The sequence below is a fragment of the Sciurus vulgaris genome (assembly GCF_902686455.1).
Source record: "Sciurus vulgaris genome assembly, chromosome: 11".
NCBI classification, from domain to species: Eukaryota; Metazoa; Chordata; class Mammalia; order Rodentia; family Sciuridae; genus Sciurus; species Sciurus vulgaris.
Window position 1 is genome coordinate 32,751,947 of NC_136472.1, and position 21,823 is coordinate 32,773,769.

A 21,823-nucleotide genomic window follows, 5' to 3' on the forward strand; every position below is an offset into this window, starting at 1 on the left:
TGATAGAATATGAAGGTCACAATTAGGATACAAAAAATGATTCTTTGAAAGTGTTTAGAGGGAGAAATATGCAGTTAGGGGAAACTTCCTGTAGAAAGGAATTCTGGAGGATAGATAGGAATTTGTAAGGGAGAAGTGGGGCAGGAGACCGTTACAGTGGCAAGGACCACAAAGTTGAGGAGGAAGAAAAATGCAGGACTCATCTTGAGAACTGTGGGTCCTCTGGTTTTGCTAGGGAAGAGAGAGCTTGCAAATTGCACATCACAACCTGGAAAGGGAGAGTATATGTCCAGTGTCTAAAAGTATTTTGTATTTCATCATAACGTCCTGGCAGTTTTCAATGGGGTGGCAAGGAAGGGAGGGTTAGGCAATGCTGGTCAACACTCTGATTGTCAAAATGAGGCTGAGGAGGTTTGGGGGAGGGGAGAAGAGAGGCGCTACTGCCATCTAGTGGGTAAGGACCACGGCTGCTGCTAAACTTCCTACAAAGATAGGGGGTCCTCCCTCAACAAACAATTCATCTCACCTAAAATACTGATGGTGCTACAGACAAGAAGTCCCACAGGGTTGTGAGTGTGGCTCTGTGATAGAAGACTGCTTAGCATGACCAAGACCCTGAGCTCAATCCCTAGCATTCCCTATCTCTACCTCCCCACACAAGAAAACCTGGATAACTTTATGAAGTCGTACAGTTACTTTGCTCATTTTATATGAGGAAATTGATGTCTCTTAAGATTGCATATCTTGTCCAAAATCATTACATAGTAAATGGCAGTCCAAGCTTAGGGCCATTTTATAAAGGATAATGAATGTGGATATAGTAAAGTAGCTAATTAGAGTCTCTGAATGTGAGCATGGCAATCATTAGAACTACAACTAAATGACAATGCTTGTGAAATGCTTAGCACAGTGCCTGGCAGAGTAAGCCTCTCAATAAATATGCCTTGCAGCTTTGCCTGATAGCTGGCGCTGACAGCTATGTATCAGCTGTGAGTGGGCCGAGTTGAAGGTGGAGCAAACCAAGACTGAGAGACAGGCTGGGACTAGGGGAGAGCCTTCTGGACCTGAACTGAAGTGAAACCAGATGGAGTGTAAAGGAAGGGGCACTTGCAGAAAACGTTACCTATACGAGGCAATGGCAAGTGAATGAATGAGTAGCGAGAACCTGGTTTAGAACGAGATACATTAATTTTCACCTTGCTGCTTTGAAGTGAGCAGCTGTAGCATTAGGAATGAATATGCTTACCTAAAACAGACCAACTGAGACACTGAAAGGGAAAGCAATTAGTTCAAGGTCACACCACATTTTGAGATTTCTTTTGACACTTGGGACAAGGAAAAGGCTGACCTTTTTAAAGATACAATAGCTAAATCTTTATAGGAAAGATAAGGGGAAAATGACATTTTCCTTAATATACTTCCAAAAGCAGTATTAACATTTATTTTGCTATATATTTATGTAGAAGAAAGTAACTTTAACCTCTAGTCAGGAAGTCTGGCTGAATGAAATAGGTAAAGACACCAAGGAAAAGTTGTCCAAAGAATGCAGGCCAAGAGTCTGTTTTCTTTTTCAACTTTGCTGCATTGTTAAGGGAGAGCCAAACAGTGATCTTGCTGGTGAAGTAAGAACATGTGCAAGAGAGGAACCACAGTGACTGACAACTTGGTATAGTATATTTATAACAGCAGGTACCAGTAATAACCAAGTGCTCACGAGATGCCAGCCATGGTATAATTTCACAAGCATTATTTCATCTTAATTCTTTTAACTGTGGAATAGATGTGAGGTTAGGTAATCCAGCTAAGGAAGCACAGCTAAGAAATAGTACAGCCAATGTTTCAACTCTGGTGTTGAATTTAAGATCCAAACTTTTATCCAAAATTAAATACATACGGTGAGAACACATATCCTTCCCTTTGTGTTTTCATTGTTTTATTTGACAGAATCAAAACAAGACTGGACATAGAGTTACCATTCAATTAAGCTCTAAGGGTGACCAGAAGCATTTGCTAAAGGAACAGCATGCCTCCTTCCCAGAACCCTTCCTTTACCCTTAGCAATGCTGTACAATTGGCTTCATCCTTTCAAATATTCGAATTGAGCACTTGTTCTGTGCCAGGGATCATGCAATGAATGAAGGATATAGTCATGAGCAAGAAAGCCAAGGTCTATGCTTCCAGGGACAGCACATCCAGCAGAGGCAGATAAAGAAATCTACAAATAAAAGAAGACATCAGATAACAGTTCTACCAAAAATTAAAGCACGGTGACGTAACTTGACATTGGGAGGCTACTTTAGTTGCTTGGAAGAGATATCCAAAAGACTATTACCTGAATAAGGCAGAGGGGAAAGGTTCTAGGCAGAGGGAATAGGTAGTGTTGAGACCCTATCTGGGCATGGAAAGAGGCCTCTGTGACTGAAGAGGCCAAAATTCAGGAGCTGGTGATATGGGAGAAGGTTGAAGAAAGGCTGAGAGGAGATTGAAGCTAGTGAAAGAAGGAATTTTGTTTTAATTTTTTCTGTGCCTTTTCATAGACCTTGTCCTCTTTCACAAGGGTCTCTTGTCCCGAAAGGTGACTTTGGGGATAGAGAAAAAACTAAATACCTAGGAAAACTAATTTTGCCTAAATTTTATCAGTTAATATTTCATACAAATAAGAGAGAGTGAAAGAGCCCCCAAACACTCTTCATTTATATTTGAAAGGTACATTTCTGACACTTAAATCAATCAGTGGGTGCTGTTAATCTGCATATTGTGTTACAAGGAGCTGCTGTTCTTCTCAACTTTTCCTTTTTGTTCTTCTCAGGAAATTAATTCATGTCATTTCCATTTGAAATCCTGTGGCATTTGACTGCACAGGCACTGAGAGGCCTTATAGGACTGGAAGCTTGGTTAAATTGCATTGCTAGTCAGCAGCACCTTAAGAAAAAGGAAAAGGGGGTGGGGGTCGGCTTCATGGACCCAAAGTCCCATTGGAAAATACAGGCTTAACCCAGGTCTGTAGGTCTGTGAGGAAGGGTTTCTAAATTAGCTGACTTTGGTGAGTTATGCTGGTAATTTGGTTCTTAACATTTTTCCAATGTAATACCTTACTGCAAAAGGAACATTTGAGCAAGTGTTTGTAAGATGTCATCAATTTCACTTTAGAATTTGGATTTTGAAAAAGGCTGTACTTGAAAACTTTGGGAGCATTTTCTTCAGTGAGAGTTGGAGACAACTGATTTATTTTATTTGAAAGGTTAAATAAAGTCAATCATATCATTCTGTTGATCTACACAAAAGTACTTCTCCAGACAGAAATATTCTGATACAAGCATACAATATGAGTCCAAAGGACCCTCAAAGGTCATCTCTCTAGCAGGTCTCAGACTTTAACACCTTTCATGTCATAAAATGGATAGATAGGCAGTGGTTCAGTATAGTGTTTGCAGGTTTGCACTTTGCCAAGTGGTTATATTCTTGAATAAAACTAAAAGGAAAAAAAGAAAAAGAAAAAAGGGGTTTAATTGTAAAATTATAGGAAACATGTGTCACCAACTGAAGATTTTTGCTTTAAATTCAACTAGTTAATAGGATAACCACACTATTTTGACCATATTCCTCTCATTTCACTATAGTAAACCTATGGATATTTAATTAGAGAAGAATGTTTAGGAACTGCTAATATAAGTTTGCCTTAATGACCCAACCACCTTAAAGACCCATGGTGACCTCTGTGTGAGCAACTCAGATGGCAGAAAAATGACCACCTCACTAGACAGTCCATTCAATGTCCAGAAAGCATTTAAACACATTGAACGAGAATTATGCATGGCTTCCAACTAGAATGTTACACTGTACATATACATATGCACAAATAACAACTATACAAATCAATAAAACTTTGTATAGTCTGGCATTTCACATTTCTTAGACCCACTTCTCTCTTCAACCTCAAAGCTGCTGCCTTTGTTTGAATCCTCATAACTTTCCATGGTCTCTTATTTGTGCTCCTGTGGTCCCTTTTCCCAATTCAACTGCATCCTGCCTGTGGGATCTCTTACTATATTATTATTATTTGATTCATTGATGTCTTTTGTAAACCCCAAATTTATCATGTCACCCCTTAACTTTATATCCCTTGATGACATTCCTTTACTTTCACACAAACTCCTTCAAAAGAAAAAAGAACGCTTGATCTGGCTGTTATAAGCAGGTTCCTTTCTTTTGGCATTTCATTTCCTTCCCCTGCTACACATTCTCCTTAAGCTCCAGTATTTGCAGTTCTCCTAACACAGAGACAAAGAATGTTTGTCAAGTTCAAACTCAGGTCTATGAAATTCCAAACCTGCTGGTGCACTTGGCTCAACTCCATGCTGTTTCCTGGGATCAATGTGAAGGCATTAACCCTTCCTAAAAATATAAGCATCTCGGGGAGGTGATGAGAAGTGACTAGTATTTTGCCCATTATAATCTATCCAGAATTTGCTGAAATTGATACTTAATAAATATTTGTTCAATAAATAAATAGGTTGGATTGGATTGAACTAAATTGTTAGTACTTTTGTGCAAACTTGCTTATTCAATACCCTTCTTCCTGGAGAAGGAAGATACCTAAGATTGAGGCTGTTGGCATATACAAAGAAAAATAAAAAGGGAAAGTGGTGGAAAAGCAAGGCGGGCCTCTTCAAAGAAGCTCTGTCCCTATCATTTTGCCATCCTCTAAACATCGAGGTTAGGAAAAAAAAAAAAAAAAAGGTTGAGGATTGAAGAATTAAGAAATCTCTTTGGCCTTTTTGACATAGAACCTAAAGCTTGAGAGGAACAGTCACAAAAAAATGTGGAATCATTTACAAGAATTAATTAAAGTAGGAAATTAAATTTCAAAGGGGCATAATTGTTATCCCAATGAAAATGTGAATTCCCATAAAAATTCTAAGGCACTCATTAAAAATCTTTTTCAGGAAGAAAATCACCTGAGGTTTTAATACAGTGTGAAACATTCAATCACTTACAGTCACTCAGTGTTTATTCTGTGCAATGAGACCACAAGTCTAGCACACACCTCCTGGTCCTTACACGCTACAAGAATATCTATTTTATCTCTGATGGACTATATAAAATTAATATTTTTTGATGAATTTAAAAGATCTATGTAGTGAGTCACAGAATTCCCATCCCAATTCCATTTCCAATTCCAACCCACATTTCTTTATATGGCCTACACTTATTTATTTGGAGTATTATTTCATTCATGTGATGATAAAGCTGTTTTCATTTTGCAGTATCTCTTGGGAAGTCATTTTCATCCCTGGAAAAAGTTGTGCTTATTAGCAACCTGGACATTTAAAAATGTAACTTACTTGAAGTTGTCTGAATCATGTACTAAATCAATGGGAAGCCTAGAACTGTAGATGTGCTAATGAACCTTCAATGTGAAAAGAACTGAGTTTTGAAGTCAAAGCATTTGGTTTCCTGAAAGCACAATAGTAAAGTGGTGAGGAAAGGGGACCATTGCTTGAATCTGCGTTGTGTGGCTAAAGCTGAAATAAAGTGACATTCTTTAAGAGTTTGTTTACCATCAAGTGCTGATTTAGCTGGGTAAAATGCAGCTATCTTCTCAAATTACACAACTGGATTCACATCATCTACTAATTCCTGGTGGAGTTTTTAAAGATACCTTTACAGGCCATTTTCTTCCCTGTGCAAAGATTTCCAATTTAGATGATACAAAAATACCACCATCCAGAACCAATGCATAAAACCCACTTCCCTTAGAAACATTTGATAAAGAAGATGGTATTTTACAATTGCTGGGGTCACTATTGAAAAAGGATTATTATAATGTAATCAGGTCTAAATCAATTCAGAATCTGTAGTCAAATTGCCATATCTTGGTTTCTCTCATCTTTTATTAAGTTGGTCCTAGAGTTTGCCAAGCTACCTAGTGTGGTCTAAAAAAGAAGGACCCCTCCTATGAGAAACCCTAATACCTTTCTCTCCAGACCTCTTCTGAGACTGATATTTTCCTAGAAAAATATTTTAAAACCACTTTCAAAATTTGGACTGTCTGAATGTTTCTATGTGACATCCAACAATTGATCACTTTTCCCTTGGCTGAAGATGTAAGTTAATAGAATTCTGCTCATTTTCCTGCAATGATTTTTTTATTTCTTCTGTTGTTTTTTAATTACTTTTTAATTTTTATAGACTGCATTTTGATTTATTGTATACAAATGGGGTACATCTTTTCGTTTCTATGATTGGGCACAATGTAGATCCATATAATTCGTGTAATCCTACATAGGGTAATGATGTCTGTCTCATTACACCATTTTTCATACACCCCTCCCTCTCATTTCCTTCTACGTGATCTAAAGTTCCTCCATTCGTCTCTTACCTCCTAGCCTCCCCACCCCCATTATATATTATCATCCATTTATCAGGGAAAACATTTGGCCTTTGGTTTTGGGGAATTGGTTTATTTCACTTAGCATGATATTCTCCAATTACATTCATTTATCTGCAAATGCCATAATATTATTCTTCTTTATGGCCGAATAATATTCCATTGTGTTGTTTTTAATAATGCATCCTGTTCTTTGTCCTCTGGCTACAAAATGGGCAATCCCACATCCACCGTTTTAATGTTCCCATTTAGGAAGCTTTTATCACATTAGTTATTTCTCTTGTGAAGTCCTCTTGGACTGCCTCCTCTGTCCCCCACCCCCTGCACTTTACACTTACTTCTGATAAAATTTGGACCATATAATATCATTCCTTGAATTAGCTTAACTACTATCTGTCTATTGAAACTCTCCCAACCAAGTAGACAGTTCATCAAGTCTATCAAAATTCACTAAGAGGCCCAAGGGTCAGACATTGTGCTAAGCAATGCAGGTACCAATAAGTGTTAAAGTAGACAATTTTTCTTAAAATTGACTCTTCTTGTTTTTTTCCATTCATCTTAGCTATTTTCTAAGAACTCTTCATGTATTTAGAGTATGAATCTATTTTTTTCCTATGCATTACATATAGTTTCCCCACTGTTGTGGTTTCTTATTATATACGGAACAGATTTTTTCTTTATTATTTATTTCCTTAGATTTCTCATCTGCTTTTCTCTTTCCCAAGATAACTGGTATTAGAGTGGGGACAGAATGAGTAAGAAAAACCACTAGTGGCAAAGATTCGCCATTGGAACTTGAGACTGGTCTCTGTTAAATAAAACAAAGCACCAGGTAGATGTGTGAACCACTTTTATAACTGCATCAACAACTATCATCAGGAAAGTTGGGACAATTGAGGAGTTAGTGATGTCTTTAAGACCCTGCACAAAATGGAAGGTTATGATTCATCTATAGGAATAAATGATGTGTTTGAATTATGCCAAACATGGACAATTTTCTTGCTGGCAAAACCCTATTATCACTAAGGAAATAAGCTGTTTGTCAGGGATAGAGAATATGCTTGACTGCACTCTGGTTCTTTGCTCTCTTGAGTTATGTAACTTTGCTGGAACCTTCCATTGAGGGTGGGATGCCCTGCCCCATTCCTTGACAATGGACTCAACTAAGTGATTTGCTTTGTCCAATGGGAAATCAGCTGATTCAATTCACACTGAAGTTTGAAGGAATACTCATCCTTTTCTGCTTGCTCTCTTGGATTTTTGCCAGTGACAGGAAATATGCTTGGGTCAAACCTGTGAAGTGGGAAAGAGACATGGAATGTACTGGAGTTGGCCCAGTGACCCTAGCTGAGACCATTCTAGATCATCATACATGGAGCCTGCCAAGATGAGAAGAGCTATTTAACCAGTCTCTGCCCTTCAGACTCACGAGAAATAAATGATTGTTGTTTTCAGCTACTAAGTCATGACCTGGTTATTGCAAATCAATTGCTAACTAATTCATAAATCATACACTTCTCTAATGAAATTTCATCTCTTTTGGTCTCATTTTCTCTTTGTTCTTATATTTCAATGATTGTAAAATTTTATCTCATCTTTCTAACATTTTGTATACTGCAGTGGAAAGAATATTGGATAAAAGAGAAAAGATGTAGGCCATTCCATTTCCTAATAACATAATCTTAGCTATCCACTCAAAAATACACAAAGCATTAGAAATGTAAAAATGCACTTGAGAGATCTGTCGTGATTTACAGGGGAATAGAGACCAAGAACAAATTATTTCCATCCATGATAAGTGTTTGTTAACACCCACAGTCTCTGAAGTGAATTAATCTGAGCCAAAACTCTTGCCTCCTTCACTGCCTTGCTGGGTGCGTTTATTCAACCTCAACCCCAATTTCTCATAAAATGAGTCGGAATGATATCTACCTCACAAGTTTGGACAATAACATGGGCTGAAATCTGTAATATTTTTAGAATTATGCTTGGCATCTGTAAGCTCTCATTAAATGTTAGTTATTAGTACATATTTTAAAAATATATGCACAAGGAAAGTAACACTATATGGGGTGAGGACTGGATGTTGGGTTAGCCATCATGAAGGGAAGACCTTTCAAAAACGCAGAGATTTGCAAATGCACTGGGACCTTCAGATCCTCATCCATATATATTTTCGAAGAATAAAGGATAGATGGCTTTAGAATCTTCTAGCTCTGGAACATAGCATATATGAAATATTGTCTAGCAACACACATGTTGTATATCCCAACTAAGTTTGGTGTTTTAACATCAAAGTAGTTTCTAAAAAAAAAAAAAAAAAAAAAAACAGTTAATCTACCAGACACAGTGGTGCATACCTGAAATCCCAACCACTGGAAAGGCTGAGGCAGAAGGATGGCAAATTCAAATCCAACCATGAAAATATAGTGAGATCCTATCTCAAAATAAAAATGAAAAGGACTGGGGATGTATCTCAGTGGTAGAGTGCCCCTGATTTCAATGCCTAGTATAAAATTTTTCAAAAAAAGTTAATTTGATGAAGTTAATTCATGTCATCGTGTGTAACTATAGAGGCAAGCTTGACGCAATTATTCCACAGCATATTCTGGTTCTGGTGTAATAGTGTTGGAAGTGAAAAGGGAAAACCTATTTCCAGATTTCATAACATAGAATAAAGCCTCAATGCTTAAGAATGTATTATACTTCAATAGAGTAGCCTACAGCCTATTAAATCCAATTAATAAACACAGTACACACATCCATTTTTTAAAATTTTTAAGCAAAGTTACTGAACTCACTCTATTTGCTATTTTGTATTTCTGATTACAAGATGCTGTCCCCTGCTGTTTGCTAAAGATTACACCAGTTAGAGTCACCAACACACAGTGAAATAATGTGATCATTTTGTTTCCCTACTCAAATGTCTGAAAATCAGAGAATCAGAGCTGAGCTCTGTATGTTCATGGAACAAAACTGTCATGCTGACCCCTGCCCCTCCTCTTCCAACTCATCTCATTCCAATGGCATTTAGTCCTGTCCCTGATTTTGATAACTAGACAGACTAATTGAGAGTGTGACAATGTGACCAATTACTGATTGAACAATTATTTCTTCCAACAGAGCTTTTATAATGAATTTCACCTGAACACAGATCCTGTCATTGTTGACAGTACATGGCAACCTCTACTGCATAATTATCTATATTTATGTTGTTCTTAACAATGATTAAATTTGCACATGTATTTTTATGACATTTAGCTTGTTCACTACTTATTTCAGTTCTCTTTAAGGTCACTCAGACAAATGTGACAATGCCATTTCCCACAGGGTTACAAGTTCATCTTGAGGAATCAGTGCTGATGACTGTGCTCCTGGCTATCTTGGAGGCATTCCCCATGTTACCCACAACCCAGAAGTCAAAGCAAAACAGGAAAAACAGGAATTGCATAGGTCTGGGTTCAAAACTTGACTATCATTTTCCAAGTATGAGACTTTGCACTTCCCTTTCCACACCCTTGAAACCTCTCAGGAGGTGACTTTGAGTATTAAATAAGGTGATGTATGTGAGAAGTCTAGCAGAAGATCATGCATATAGACACTCAATAATTACCAGGTGAAGCTAAATCTAAAAATGAAAGTCAAATGACTAAGTCAAGGTCTTATAGTGCAGATGAATAGCAGACATGGGAAAAGATACTGCAGCTGTTGGTGTGATGGCTAACAGGAATGCGAAGCCCTTGCTTTTTCTTTTTGGTTGACATACACTGATACTACCCTGCGACTTTTGTTCAGTAGATTAATTCAGTCTAAGAGGTGTTAAAGATGTCTAGTAGATAGCTATTAACTGGCATTGAATAAACAAATCACTGGCCTTTTCCCTTGCAGTCAAAACCCCTAAAGTGTACATTTTTATTTCTCATGTTTTCCAGCTTAGTTCAGAACCAGAGCATAGAGTCGTGTGCAGCCATCTAGAGCAGCTAGTGAATATGCTTTTCAATGGTTTAGTAGTTGATAAGTTGCAGTCAAAAAACACATTAAAGTTATGGTCAGCTGCCTACTAATATTTTCAATCAGTGCAGCATTAGTTTAAAAATAGAAGCAATACCAAGCCCTCTCAACAAATTTGCATTTTGACATGATTCATAATTACATCAAAACCTTCAAAATGGTGGAGAGATTTTAATAAATTACGATCCATGTGTGAGGAAAGGGCTTTCCCTTGCAAGTACTGACATCTAAGGTCCATATTACAGCAAATTTTTAGCCTCCAAAGAAACTTACAGATGGAAATTTTTACAATTTATAGATGTAAATAGAATTATATATTGTACTATAAAGGCAACAGGAAAAAAAAAAAAAACAAAAACATTGGTGTGAACTTGGATATGCCTCTGATGTTCCTTTAGCAAAAAGACTTTTCTGTCTGATGCCACTTCTCATAATGGTTTGCTCGCTTTGTTTTAAAGTGTTTTAAAATCAAATACACATTCTGATCTTTCAAAAACAAAGAAAATGAACACAAAGATCACTACTCAGAAAACATCAAACAGAAATATTTATCAACCCTCCCTCCCCTACCACAGATTTAATTTTTTGTTGGTATCATATGAATTATCATTCCTAATTTTATACACTTTGAGTCTCAAGGTCTCCTATTTGAATGACATAAAAAGAACAACCATAGTTCATAGAAAGGACCTCGTGATCATTACATCATGGAGAAAGACAGCAACATAAACAAAGTGTGAATATCTTTGTTTTGTGGGCCAGGTCCCTTCTTCTGAGGAGACCCAGTGAAGTTGAAATGTGCCAACCGCCTCCCTAACTCGAGGTGATGGAAAAGCCTGCATCCAGGAGCGAGGGATGTTGGAATTGAGTTGTCAAGCTGTCCTGGATGTCTTGTACAAACTGAACAGGCCAATTTACTGCAACACTGCATAGGCTGAAGGCTCCTATCTGGCCTTTACAGTTGCTTCCTTCTGGTGAGATTATTCTGGCCGACCACAGGCTCCCTCCCCAGAAGCTTTTGAGCTACTTCTGATTCTTTCTGAGGAGCCAATTCTAAAGAATACTATGTTAATCCCTGCCTTGGGACCAGCCTGCTCCATTTCAGAGAGGTTCTCACCCTGCAATCTGAAAGGAACAGCTTTGTGTTGTTTGGTGATAATTTTGAATCCTGGTGGTGACTGGATTTCAATGTCTTCCACAATGTAGTTCAAAACTCTTGGCTTTCCGGATGAAAACAGGCAGGCTTTTCCGAAAATTAATTGACAACTTCACCCTCACCGCCTGAATTTCTTTGCCTAATACTAACCTCCTAGCGTGGGGGGTGCTTTGAAACGCCGCTGTTCCGGCTCTGCCCTCCAGGTGGCAGCAGTGCCACACCTCAGAGGCTCCAATCCCCTCTTCCCTGACTTCAAGTGTTAATGCAATTGACCAATCACTGCTAAGATGATGGGAGGTAATTGGGTAATTGTATTTTACTGATCACTAGCAGAGAAAGGGAAAGGGAAAGGGGAAAGAAAGAGGGGAAGAGAAGGGGACTGCAGTCCGAGAGGGAGCTTTTGGCAAGGACCCTAAATGACAGGACGTGGAATTGGTCGAGAGAAAGCCTAGACTGGCAGTAGCCGCCTGAGCAGGAAGCGCATTTTTTTATTTGGAGGAAAAGAAGGGAAAGGAGGAGAGCAAGGGGTAAAAAGAGGGTTCCAGCTAAAGTGGATGGAAGGGGACCGGGGTTTCTGCGGAGTAGGAAGCCAGGAACCAGGGCGATGGCGCTAAGGTCGGCGCGGAGCTGCTGCGCGCCTGAGAACGCGTCTCCTCGCAGAGGACCCGCCGGCGTCGGAAAGGTCTGCGCCAAGAGGAACCAACTTGTGGCTCCAAAATGTACCCAACGCAGCTGGAAATGAGATCAAAGCTGCAGTTTCATTCGAGAAGGATGAGAGGAATCAGCGATTAGGGAATTTTTTTTAAACCTCCTTCGTTCCTGTTTCTTTCTTTTTTTCCTTCTCTTTCTTTCTTTCTTTTTTTTTTTTTTTCTTTTTAAAATTTGTTCCACACCGCGTCGGTCCCATCACTGCCTTCCCCATTTGAAATAAAAGCCCAATCCGAACTTCCATCGCCGGCGCCCCTGGATCTGCCGCCCGCTGATGGAGGAGAAGGGGACCCGGGTGCTGGCAGGGGCCACCGGCGAGGGACCGCAGCTCGCGTCTCCCCCGTGATCCTGGCCCTGATCGCGGAGTTCTGCCACACCTGGAGGATCTGGACCGGGTGCTGGGGGTGGGGGCGGGGACAGAGCGAAAGCCACCCCGAGCCTTAAAAAAAAAAAAAAAAAAAAAGTAGCGGGGGGAGGAATGGGTTTCTTGACAGCTGACGGAGCCTTGAAATTTTCCTCCACTACCTCCGCCCCCGCCCCCGCCCCCGCCCCCCGCACTCCATTTAACGTGAGATTATGAAATTGCAGAGGCGGTGGAGGGAAGGAGACAGGATATAACAGGGAGTTTGGAGGGGAGAGGGAAAGGTGGCTGGCCGGGTGGCTGAAATCAAAAATCCAATTGCGCACTGGGTTGTGATGCGAAATCTAATCAGATCTTTGGCGAAGGGGCCGGCCGGAAGGGTAGCGAGTGGGGGGAGTTGATCCCCAAATTCTTGGAAGGGGGGTGTAGGAAAAGGAATCGACTATGTAAGAGGTGACTTTTTTGGTGGCGGTGGCTGTTGGGTGCCTTGCAAAAATGAAGGATGCGGGACGCAGCTCTCTCTTGGAGTCGAACGCAGTGGATAAACTGATCGTGCCGGAGAGAAGGAAGAACGAAGCTTTTTCTTCTAAGACCTGGATCTTAACCCAAATGTGTATATGTGTACACAGGAAGCATTGAAAAATGAAATAAACCAGTGGCAGACCTGCGGGGATTGGTGTGTTTCTGACAAATAAATAATAATAAGACAGCTGCTCCCCCTCCCCAAAAGGATGATTGGAAATGGAAAAACGCGGATCCAAAAAGAAAAAGTATGTTCATTTTTCTCTTTAAAGGAGAAAGTGCGCCAAGGGGATATTTTTGGAGTGAAAAGTTTGGGTTTTTTTTAGGAAAGTAAAGACCTGATATGGTGGTGGTTCTTCTTCTTCTTTTTTTTTTTTTTTTTTTTTTTTTCTTTTTGAATTTCCCACAAGAGAAGAGGAAATTAATAATACATCTGCAAAGAAATTTCAGAGAAGAAAAAGTTGACCGCGGCAGAATGAGGCATTGATTGGGGGAGAAAAACCAGCAAAGCACAGTTGGATTTGTGCCTATGTTGACTAAAATTGACGGATAATTGCAGTTGGAATTTTCTTCATCAACCTTTTTTTTTTTTTTTTTTTTTTGCTCCCCCTCATTTTGGTGTCAAGATCATGCGTTTTCTCTTGTTCTTAACCACCTGGATTTCCATCTGGATGTTGCTGTGATGAGTCTGAAATACAGTGAGTGATCCTTATTTTCTTATTTATTTGTAAAAAAATGTTCATTAATTTAGTGTTCTTATTCTCCTTATTCCCTCCTCTCCTGTTTTTTTTTTTTGTTGTTGTTTTGTTTTGTTTTGTTTTGTTTTTTGTTTTTTGTTTTTTTTTTTAAGACCTGGCTACTGGGGAACAGAAAATAAGGGACAGAGTGGCCCACGCATTTGCTCCATCAGGCTGTGCTCACCGATAAGCTGGTTTGCTATAATGATGCAGGTTGTCTGCATCCTGGGGAAATGCTTTTGCAAATGTTCAGTAAGAAAATAATATCCCCAAGAAAGCTGCTGCAGTGTGGGGTGCTGGCATTGTGTGATTGACACTCTAGAATGTATTTAAGTTACATGGAAGCCCCAGAGTTAGAAGCACAAATGTATTGGAAATCGAAGGTACCCAATTTAAATTTCATTATCCAATCTGACATTGCAGATCAACAGAATGTATTAACACAAAAAATATGATAATAATCCAAAAGGCGAAGGATGGCTTCTGCCTGCTGGGTGAGTTGTAGGCTGGAGAGTAGGCATGGGGGAGGAAAGTGGTGGAGAGAGGTGGTTGCACTTTGCACAGTCTCTCTTGCACACACACTTCTAAATGTGGTCTTCACCTCATTGGGTTCTCACCAGTGCTAAGAATGAAACAAGGAGAACCCAGTTCTCTTCAGTAGCACCTCCTTCTCACTGATGGCTTCTTTGGATAATAGGCTGTACATAGATTGTAGAGGAGTGGGGCAATTGCCATGGGTTTTACAAGAAATCTTCCCAGCATCACTAGGATATAGCTCTTGAGAAAGAAGCAGGAATCTAATGTCCTGTGGTAACTTAGAATTAGAAACCAAAGGGAAGGTTTGTTGTGTTGAGCACCAAGGCTTATCCTGTGCCAGCTTTGTTGGGGGTGGGGGTGGGGCCAATGAAGAAAGATAAAAGAGATGTTGAAAATGCTTAGAGAGCCTGAGGGCTTGCAGGGTTACCTCCTCCCTCCCCCAGAGCTGCCAGAGTCCTGGAGCTGAACCTTGTTACAGAACTTCGCTTCACCCTCATCTGTTCCTCTCTGGGGCCTTCTATCAGAATCATGGACTCATATACTTAGTGCCAGAAGACTCCTCAGAGATGTCATGCCAATAAAAGTAGAAATTGAGGCCTAGAGAAACTGTAACTCTTTGGTTAATGGCCAAACAGTATGAGGCAGGTGACTCACCATCAGCCTCAGAACAGCAGACAAGTTTCAGACCCAATCTGTACAGGATCAGGCATACTTAGCATGGCTAGTTCTGTCCCTACAGCTGCCATTTTTATTAGGAGGTGTCAGGGGAGGGCACACTCGTCCCAAGAGCATGAAAGAAACTTCTACCAGTTTAGACCTCAAGGATTGTAAACTCTAGTATTCTTGCCCTCTTTCCCTCCCCGCCTTCCTCTTTCTTTTGATTTTCTATTCCTTCTCTTCTCCCCTGCTTCATAATTCACATAGTCTTCCTTTAATACTATTAAAAAAAAAATTAAGATCCACAACTCTGACATCTCCCAAAGGAGATGAACAATAGCTGTCTCTTGGGTTCCTTGTGCTGTGCACATTCAGTCCTACTGAGTGGTGGACCCAACAGAATTGTTAAAGAACTGTGGAATTAGATTTATATTAGAGAGGGGGTACCAGACACCAGAAACACCCCACTTTAAGCACCTGAGTCTGTTTTTTTGTTCAGATCCCCTATTCTTATCCTTTTCATTACTCCTTAACTAAACTAGCTGACAGCTGAGCACTTCTTTAATTTATTTTTCTGGGCACCTGTTTCCTGTTGGGTCCTAGATCAGGTAATACCTTTCCAAACCTTATGAAAACACTTATGCAGGACTCCGTTCTTTCTTGAGCTCCTCCTTGAAATCTTCTGTGTATTTTACCATTATTCTCTGCATTATTCTATTTGTTTTTTGCTTTCTTGCTTAGTTTTATATGACCACTGTCAGTTCACGATTTGTGGTCAGGGAATGACTCAAATTATGTTAAGTTCCTGATCAGTTACAACTTTGCACAACTGACTAAAAAGTAAGAAGGGGGAGGGGGGAAGCACTCTGATGCTTTCTACTTTGAAGTTCAATTCCAGGCTTCACATGGGACACTGACCTTGTGATTAGGGTGGTCTGCCCCTTGTTGGAGGTTTTGCTTATCTTTTCTTGACATCAACATTTCCTCAATGCTTACTCCAGTTAGACCTCAAAGACATTTTGCTCTTTGACATTGTACCTCGTCACTGTACCTTCTACACTACAAACACATGCAATGTTCCTGAGAGAGGAGGAGGGAGGGAAGGGAAGGGAGGGAGGGAAGGGAAGACAGGGAGAGAGAATCTGTTTAAAACTGTGAGCTGAGATGTGTCCTCCCACCCACCTCCACGAATAGGGCATCTAAGGATGTTTTTCATGTGGTGAATCATTTCACCAGCATTATAGTTAGGAACGCAGACTCAGCTTGGGGTTGAAGCTTCTTTGACTTGGCAGCCAGAGCTGGTACTGAATTGGGAGCAAGTTGTTCATGGCTATTGAAATAACTGTGGCTATGGGAGAACTGGACAAATACCTGATCAGTATATTTCAGGGCAGAGGCTGGTGCCCACTGAGTACCTTGTGTAAATAGGTAGGAGCACAGTCCCAAAGCTGCTAGGTTTTACAAGTTTTGACTTTAACATTGCAGATGTGTTCTTCCAGTAATTGAATAGTTGTGTCCTTTGGGCAATACTTGGAATTTCCCTGGTCCTCAATTTTCTTGTTTGTGGAATGGGAATGATAATATCTAATTTGTTGGATTGTTTTCTGAATAAAAAGTCATATTATGCAAAGCCCTAGTTTAATAGGCCCTCTAAGGATGGCTGTTTGTTATGGTTATTCTTGGATTAATTAATTTGTATTTGCCTCCTAAGATCGTGCATCTGATCTTACATTAGTTGTCAGATTCCTTTTCTGAGGTCTTATCAAGCCAGGTTGTCTGCAACATATTATTTTAAAATGTTGTTCCAGACCAGAAATTGTGAATAATGAATTTATACTAAAATGTATAGAAAAAAAATTAGCAAAAAATAGAAGAGAGTTTAGGAGAAAATAATGCTATTATTGTGTCTGAAGTTGCACAGCATTGCTCTTGGGTTTTAAATGTATCCTTTGGGCTATCTATGACATAGTTTGGAACTGGAATGTACAAAATAAAGGCAAAGTCTATGTAATTATATAATTTAAGTTAAAGGTGTAGAATTCCATTACCACTACTGAGACCCCAAAGTTCAAAACTTGAATTCACAGTCTTCTTTGATGTGATGAATCCTATATTCTCTAAAAAATGTCTTTACTTTGTGATAGGCTGAAGGCTCAACAGAAAGCATGGGATCAAGATGATCTAATGCAGACGTACATGTCTTATTGCTTGCATGTGCAAGTCTTCCAATACCAACTTGCCAGTGGTTTTTCTGAGGCAGCCAGTCATGATCATTGTTCAAGATTTCACTCTCTACAGTAGTGGCCTTGGGCTCTGTCCCTTTCCTCAACATGCATCTAGGGAATTTTTCTCCCTTTATGGAAAAAAGGATTCCTAGTATTGTAATTACTGTTATCCTTGATGTCATATCTTTGGAATAGTATAGTCAGACTGGAAAGTTGTCCATTGCATTTTGAAGACAACTTAAAATTGGTGGCAATTTTGGAAAAGTATCTTAAAGTTGACCATTTTCTCTTACCTTAAGGAAAGATGGAAATCAGGTATGCATGTCCTCACCATTGGATAATTTTACTTTTTTATGTGCTGTTTGTAGATGACAAAAAATTAGGTAAAACTTAGATGCAAGCAACCAATGTGAATTCAAATTCTGAGCTTTTCACTGGTCACATGCGTTACAGGCACCATTTAACTTCTCTGAGCCTGTTAGCTTAACTGTAAAATAGGACTATGGAACTGGCTGGTATGAGGATGAAGTCAGAAACCATATGTCATGCACAGCAAGCATTCAATAAATGTACATTTAAATTGATCATCTCTGACTTTAGTTTATGAAATTCATGGTCTGAATAAAAAACAGTCTGTTGAGAGGTAACTGTTAATTCACATTTGGCTGACATACATTTAAAAGGAGAAATATGTAGACAGCATCAATTTTTAGGTGAAACATAAGTAGTTACAACCATTTTTTGCAAGGTCCTGCAGTTTTGACACATATTCGAAAGTGCGGTCAATGTCATTCTCTCAGCAAGGATTGGGAAATATACTCAGTGAGTTGTTTAAAATGCACTCAGTGTGTATGTAAACTTTGGTGAGATGGTCAATTATTTTATATTATAGGCACAAAAAAAGAATGATTTGTAAATGGTGTCTAAGGAGACTCTCTAAGGGAATTAAGAATCTGCACATCTTAGTTTTCTTCAAAATGACATTTCTCTGGAGAAATGTAAATTTGACAGTTGAAATTTGGTTAGGCAGATCTTGTGGCTGAAACAATGTGCTTATAACACTTTCTGAGAGCAAGGGTTCTACTTTGTTTGCTGTCATGTCCTCAGCTCCTAAGAGAAGTACCTGACAAATAGTGTGCATGCAATCAATTGTCCTTGAATGACTAAATTTATTAAGAATTACTCCCTTCTAAAGGACTCACATGCGTGTATATCTGTGTGTATGTACATACACACCTGTGGGTCCACACATATAAACAAGTCTTGTTTTTAGGAATCTATAGAGGTTTCCTGAGAAAGGCCAGTTAATGTAGTAAATGTACACACACGCACCACCACCACCACCACACCACCATTGTGTGGCTTCCTTACATTAGAAATGCCAAGGTCTGAAAGTTAGGTAATAAAGCATGCTTTTCTGAATTTTGTTGTTATTAATGGACTGTGACATTTTGTACAAGTCACCTTACCTCCATAAGTCTTATATTCTCCTTTGTTAAAAAGAGGTAAAGCCTAAGGTTACCCCATGAAGTAAGATTCTAGGATCCTGGGTTTATAGTTGACAACCTAGAAATTCAGTACTTCTAGGAATTAAAAATATATAATCCCTAATCTCAGGTAACTGGTTATTAAAATATGAAGAAGAACAGCATAGTATTATGTAAAAAAGACAGAATCAGTGTTGCAATGGCAGATAGGTGGGTAAAAAGCTGAAATAAGTAACTAGAATATTTGTAGTAATTATACTATGAGATTTAGAAATGCACACACTGAATTCAGTCTTTATCTTACCACCTTCCAGCTGGTGGATTCTAGCTTGGCCAGGTAAACTTGCTAACCCTCAGTTCCTCAACTGTAAAATTGTAAATTTTTTTTCTCTCATTATTTTGGGAGCATGAAGATATGCAAGTATTTGGCATATGAATGGTATTCAATCATAAGTAATAGGTTCCTTGCCTTTTTTGAAATCTTTCCTTATTCTCTATAGAAATAGAAACATTTAACTGATAGTCTGTGTTTTGCATTACATTTACTGAGTATGCAAATAAGATGTTTTGCCAACTTTACTATCAAAGTAGCTGAGTTTATTTTTGGTATTTTTTCAGTAAATTCATAATGATGTCTAAAATGATGTAAACCTTATGTAAGATTAATATAATTTTATTTCAGCCTATGTACAGACTCAACAGCAGCCTGAGATCCTTACAGATGTTTCAACATGTATGGGGTTTAGAAGCATAACTTAATACTAACAATAATAATTACCACTTATTGAGCATTTGCTATGCACAACGCTATGTTGAGAATATAACATGTTTTGCTCCTTAATCTTCACTTAAGGAACAGAAGTTGGGTAATTTGTCTCAGATCATAAAAACTTTAGCAACAAAAAGATGAGACTGGAAATGGAAGCTACTTACCTCCTCATTGTAAGACCCAAGATCAGGATCAGTAAACTCAAACTTGTGTAAGTAGTAATAAATAAACATGGCAGTTCACCATCATAAAATCTTGTGTTTAATCTGAATATTTTCACTGGGATTGGGATGTTTGCCTTTTCCCTCCACCCTGTTTCCTGGAATGAAAGTTTTCCAGCTTCTTAGTTTCATATGACTTGCATAATTTCATAAGTCTTCAATAATATCCAAGTGTGTCCCCAAGTAAGGAGGGGACAGTTTCTAAGAAAGATCCAGGAAAAATGGCTGAAACTGACACACCCTATCTACTATAGAGAAAAAACTTCATAAAATGTTATTAGCTTATCTAGAAAATGAGAACTAAGGTTGGTGCTAATAAGTTTGGTCTTCAGATGAAGCACCTGTACACCGGATGGGCTCCTAATTGATGGTAGTCTGCCTCATCTTTGATCTCTCTGTAGCACCCAATACCATTGTCTCCCACTGGCTTCCTGAAACCATTGCAGAGGTTTGGGGCATTGGGCATTGATCACTTCCTTACATTTCACTTTATCCTCCTGTTTTCTTATTGCACTCTGCAATGCTGGTGGCTTTCCTGTGACTTCTGTTCTCAGTCTCTCCACATTCTTGAGAGATGTCAGCTGAGTTTGGTTTTGTAGGTGAAACTCAACTCCTTGCCACCTTGCTTATACTCTCAAGACTCCTAGTCTCCTTCAACCCTGTTAATGCACCTGGATCTCCTGCTGGCCTCTCAAACTTCAGACATCCATTTAGTACTGATCATTATCACTACAGGAGCCTACATACTTACCTTTTCCCTTTCCCTATATTCTATCAGTGTATTGATAGTACGAAATCTATACTCTTCTCTTGACATTACAACTGGCCAGCCTCTCTGATCTCACTGCTATACTAAATGCCTTACTTCTCTGGAGGTAGGCCAGAATAGTTTTGACTTGAACTTTGTGAGGGTCACTTTGTTTGCCCTCTCTTTATATGTTAAGTCTCAGAACAAGTTAATGCTTCCAGGAGAATCTTTCCCAGCTGCTCTGGATCCTCTGAGTCTCCCTGTGCCCTGTGCATGAACATCTTGTTTATTACCTGTGATACCTCTAATTATAACATATTTCCTCACTTGGACAGAAACCACAGGTGGTGACTTCCTTTAGGGTGTGGATCCCATAACCCTTGTCATTTCCCATATCTAAATAAAATAGGAGTTTTCAAAATATTTTGTTGGAACCAATAAATGAGTGGATGATCTAACAAATCTTTAGTAAAAAGAGATCCCTTCAGTTTATTTTATGAGGCAGACCATTATTTTTCCAATATTTTTGCCATTAAGATCAACTTTTATTATTTTTCCACTAGGTACCGTATTTCAAAACTACTTTGTATAATAAATACATTGCAATTTACTCCTCCATTTTAACTAATAGAAAACATAGATGCCAGTCATCACTTCTTAAAATACACAAGATGAATATTGTTACCATGAGTTGATATAAATTGAACTAAAAACAAAGGTGCTTAATTAACTTATGCAGTTCCATGCATGCCTGTATGGTTTCTTTGACTTTTTGACATATTAATGATAACAACTACCTTTGAGGATCCTGTTTTGAAAAATAGTGGTTTAAATAGATTTGAGTGCCAAATTTATGTTCTAATTTATAGCTGCTGACAAGTTCACTGCAGGTTTTGCAATGCATAATACTCACTGACAACATTCACCAAGACCCCATGGCTCACAAACATTAAGGTACCACTTAAGAGTTGTGCTCTGCAGTCTTCACAGTTGTGTGAGCTAGGCCTTCCTATTCATGAATGACCTTCAGATAAAGACTATGATTTGCAAGTTTGAAGACTGCTGATATATGCACATGTGAAAGAAGGAACTGGCATGATATCTTATTAGTAAAAGTGCCTTGATTAAAAAAAAAATTGAAAAAGTAAGCTGCACTATTTTTCATGACAAATGAACACCTATTTTTGTTTGTTTGTTTGTTTTTGTACTGAGGATTAAACCCAGGGGAGGAATTAATCACTGAACCACATCCCCATTCCCTTTTTTATATTTTATTCAGAGTCTCTTAGTCTA

General features: G+C 38.8%; 1 protein-coding gene across 8 annotated transcripts in view; it reads left to right on the plus strand.

The window, feature by feature from the left end:
- LRRC4C (leucine rich repeat containing 4C) overlaps nucleotides 1-21,823 on the plus strand; it is a 1,247,103-nt gene that overhangs the window by 1,073,774 nt on the left and 151,506 nt on the right. For 2 of the 8 annotated variants that reach the window (XM_079102775.1, XM_079102776.1), the window contains exon 1: nucleotides 11,929-13,847. The exons of 5 other annotated variants lie outside the window; for them this stretch is intronic. The gene's annotated coding sequence lies outside the window, so the exon portion shown is untranslated. Of the gene's footprint in view, nucleotides 1-11,928; nucleotides 13,848-19,191; nucleotides 19,773-21,823 lie in introns of those variants that run through there. One more of the 8 variants, XM_079102777.1, reaches the window with a different exon arrangement.